Source organism: Penaeus japonicus, unplaced genomic scaffold (assembly GCF_977035675.1).
Source record: "Penaeus japonicus unplaced genomic scaffold, GWHDUDI00000001_assembly GWHDUDI00000038, whole genome shotgun sequence".
NCBI classification, from domain to species: Eukaryota; Metazoa; Arthropoda; class Malacostraca; order Decapoda; family Penaeidae; genus Penaeus; species Penaeus japonicus.
Window position 1 is genome coordinate 19,529,114 of NW_028234440.1, and position 5,000 is coordinate 19,534,113.

Sequence of the window (5,000 nt, forward strand, 5' to 3'; positions counted from 1 at the left end):
GATACTGGAAATGGACCGGAACTGCACATCACATAGAGACAAATTACTTTGAATTTTTATTTATTCATATTTTACTCTGCAGTCATTTAATCTGGAGAAAGAATGGTTCAGAATTTAGGGTTTTTTTTAAAGAAGGTAAATGATTCAAGTATGTTTCTAGGTAATTCAAGGTAATTCCTATTAAATTGGCAAAAAGTTTATTTTTTTTTTGATTTTTTTTTCTTTCATCTTTTTCAAAACAAAGAATTCATAACCCTCACTGGAGGGTGGTACACATGTGTACCACTCATTCAAAAGCCCGGTTGCCGGGTGGCACAATATTGTGCCAGTCATTCAATTGATTTAGGGGGGGGGGCCTAAGCGTTCGAAAGCCCCAGCATTGTGACATGCAAGGCTGGATCTGGGTTGCCCCCGTCGGGAATGGGTTAAAGAATATATGATAAAAAGTACAAGTATGTTTCTAGGTAATTCATATATAAATTGGCAAATTGGAAATACTGGATTTATTTTTTCTTTCATTCTATTCTCAAAACAAAGAATTACATAATTAAGAGAACTTATTTTTCATTTACTTCAGTCAAACACTTGAACACTTTCGTTGTCCTTCTCACCGTTTTTCACCATGTGGCTAATACTAAACTTCTAGATTGGCTGAGTATTACCAAGAAGCAAGTAGTTTATTTTAAATATTTATACTCTATTCTTAACCCTCTCTGGACGTGTGGTACACTACTGTACCGCTCATTCAAAAGCCCGGTGGCCGGGCGGCACAATATGGTGCCAGCCATTTAATTGATTTAGGCCTAAGTGTTCGAAAGCCCTGCAATGTGACCATTACAAGTGGGAATTGCCGTATGGGGCGTTAATATATTGAACTTATTGATATGTATTTCCATATTTTTTGTTTGTTTGCTTAGACATAGATGGCTCCACAAACTCTTAGTCACTAAGAATTTAATTGCTAGGCCTTCCTAATCTCACCTGTTTATCCCATTCCTTGATTTATTTTGAGAAAAAAAGTTATTACTATTATTGAAATCTGCATCATAGGAAGAGTACTAATAATATAACCTATTGACATTAATATATATGTATTCTCCACTATATTTGTTAGTTTGCTTAGACATAGATGGCTCCACAAACTCTTAGTCACTAAGAATTTAATTGCTAGGCCTACCTAATCTCACCTGTTTATCCCATTCCTTGATTTATTTTGAGAAAAAAAGTTATTACTATTATTGAAATCTGCATCATAGGAAGAGTACTAATAATGATTATAATCATAATAATTAATATAATTTTTAGTTTGCTTTGACTCGATGGCTCCACAAAACTCTTTAGGTCATAAGAATTTAATTGTAGGCCTACCTAATCTCACCAGTTTATCATTCTCCTAGATTTATTTGCGCAAAAACGTTCTTACTCTATTACTATTATTGAAATCTGCATCATAGGAAGAGTACTAATAATGATTATAATCATAATAATTAATAATAATTAATACCAATAATAATAATATTAATAACAACAACAACAGTAAAAATAATAGTAACAGATATGATTTTTTTCTAAAAGACTTAAGATATGGGGTAAACAGGTCGTCACCTAGGCTTAGTGATTTAATCCTGAGCAATAAGTAAATGAAATAGAACCATGGTGGTGAGTGATTGTACTACTGGTGTCAATGGGTTAATGGCAATCATCTGCACTATTATTATTCATTTTATTATCTGAAGAATGGATAGAGTAACCATCATGCCCGGGCCGATTATTTGAATCAATGCAGCTCCATCTGATGAAGACAAAACAAACACATAGTGCAAACTTTACAACACCTGATTTTTCAAGGGATGCAGAGAGGTTCTTCTCTTCTTCTTCTTCTTCTTCTTCGCTTCTTTCTTCTTTTCTTTTCTTCTTCTTCTTCTTCTTATTCATCTCTTCTTCTTCTTATTATTCTTCTTCTTCTTCTTCTTCTTCTTCTTCTTCTTCTTTTTGATAGGTCAAGGACAATGTGTTTATAGAAATGCAAGTGCAATGAGTATATACATACGTAATGCGTTAATCATCAGAGGCGATATCTTGACCAACAGGAGTCATCTCACAGGAACGATATATTATCACGTCATACAGTTGCAGAATGGGGTTAAACAGATTTTTGACCAATGTTTTATGATGCAAATACCATCATTGATTAGCTTAAATGAGGTCAGACAGTGTTAATATCAAAGTAGAAGCAATTTTTTTTCTTCTTTTTTTTTCTTTTTTTAGTATGGTATGACACAATAGACTCTCCAATTTGTTATAGATAAAAAATCATGTTGAAAAGTGTATATATCTATCTATATACTATATATAGATCAATAAAAATATAATATATAGGCAGCAAAAAGTATATATTACTCAAAACCAACAAAGTAAAAATAATAGTAACAGATATGATTTTTTTTTTCTCAAGACTTAAGATATGGGGGTAAACCGGTCGTCACCTAGGAGTATTGCTTTTAATTGCGCCATACGTAAAGACATAGACCCATGGTGGTGAAGTGCTTGTCCTATGGTTGTCATGGGTTACAGGCCCATCATTGGGACTTATTATGTCATTTGTATTAACAGAACGAGCATGGACAGATTAACCCATTCATGCGGGCGAATTATTTGCTCACTGCAGCTCCTCTGTGAAAGACAATAAAACTAGAGCATACGAGCATTTACACCACTGCTTTAAGGGATGCAGATGAGGGCTTCTTCTTCATTTTCTGTCTATGTCTTCATCTTTTCTTTTCTTCGTCTTTTCTTCTTCTTCTTCTTCTTCGTTTCATCTTCTCCTCTTCTTCTTCTTTTCATCTCCTCTTCTTCTTCTTCTTTCTAAAAGACTTAAGATATGGGGTAAACAGGTCGTCACCTAGGCTTAGTGATTTAATCCTGAGCAATAAGTAAATGAAATAGAACCATGGTGGTGAGTGATTGTACTACTGGTGTCAATGGGTTAATGGCCCATCATATGACTATATTATTCATTTTATTATCAGAAAGAATGGAAAGATTAACCCATTCATGCCGGGCCGATTATTTGCTCAATGCAGCTCCATCTGTGAAGACAATAAACATACATAGAGCACTTTACACCCACCTGATTTTAAGGGATGCAGAGAGGCTTCTTCTTCTTCTTCTTCTTCTTCTTCTTCTTCTTCTTCTTCTTCTTCTTCTTCTTCTTCTTCTTCTTCTTCTTCTTCTTCTTCTTCTTCTTCTTCTTCTTCTTCTTTTTGATAAGTCAAGAATAATGTGTCTATAGAAATGCAAGTGCAATGAGTATATACATACGTAATTGCGTAAACATCAGAGGGATATCATGACACAACAGGACGTCATCTCGCAGGAACGAAATATATCACGTCATCCAGTGCGAATGGGTTAAACAGATTTTTGACCAATGTTTTATGATGCAAATACCATCATTGATTAGCTTAAAATAGTCATGCATGTTTAAAATCAAAGTATAAGCAATATTTTTTTTCTTTTTATTTTTTAGAATAGGTATGACACAATACCACCAATCTTGTTTATAGAATAAATAAAACAAGTTGAAAAGTGACTCAAGTATGTATATTCTGTATATACCTTGAAAATAGGTTCTTTCACACACCTGTTATTTTAGGCACATATATTTTTGTTTCTACTCTTCAAACATTTCCAAGGATTTTTCTGTATGAAGGTAAATCCTTTGTGTTAATTTATTATATTTTGAATTGCTGACTAAGGATTATTTCTCACAGAGGCAACCTAGTATACTAAAGTGTACAATAAAGATACTGAAAATGATGAAGTAGAAATCTTCAAGTATCTTTAAAAAGTTGTCTTCGCTCCTTGCTAAATTATCCAAATGAAATATTCTCTCTATATAACTTAACCCACTGAGATTGATATAAAGATAAACTGCAGGATATAAAATAAAAGAGTGAGGACTAATGATTTTTTTTCTCTTGTCTTTGATCCTGGACAAGCCAATTTTTTTCAATAAGAGCATTAAAAAATGAAAGCTTTGGAAGGCTGGAGCTCAAGAACTCGCATTACCAGAGGCATAAAACTCCACAAAGATATATCATGCAAATCATAGAGTGTGTTGTGTCATGCTTAGATGCCATCCAGAATTCATGCCCACCTTTATCATAGTATGTGTAGATAATATCCATTGTGATTGGGTTAAAGTGTCTCTTCAGATCACTTAGTCATACATATATACTGGATTCCCCAAATTCATCTCTTCAGTGACACGACCTGTCTTAAGCCGTTGGGTCCCGTGACTATGGGTACCTCACACGATAACAAGACTTAAGATATGGGGTAAACAGGTCGTCACCTAGGCTTAGTGATTTAATCCTGAGCAATAAGTAAATGAAATAAAACTATGGTGGTGAATGATTGTACTACTGGTGTCAATGGGTTAATGGCCCATCATATGACTATATTATTCATTTTATTATCAGAAAGAATGGAAAGATTAACCCATTCATGCCGGGCCGATTATTTGCTCAATGCAGCTCCATCTGTGAAGACAATAAACGTACACAGAGCACTTAACACCCGCCAGATTGTAGGGGATGCAGAGAGGCATTTTTTTGTATTTTTTCTTTTTTTTTTGATAAGACAAGAATAATGTGTCTATAGAAATGCAAGTGCAATGAGTATATACATACGTAATTGCGTAAACATCAGAGGGATATCATGACACAATAGGACGTCATCTCGCAGGAACGAAATATATCACGTCATCCAGTGCGAATGGGTTAAACAGATTTTTGACCAATGTTTTATGATGCAAATACCATCATTGATTAGCTTAAATGAGGTCAGACAGTGTTAATATCAAAGTAGAAGCAATTTTTTTTCTTCTTTTTTTTTCTTTTTTTAGTATGGTATGACACAATGATTCCAATCTTGTTATAGATAAAAAATCATGTTGAAAAGTGACTCTTTTATCTGTGTGGTCAAAACACGCAAGG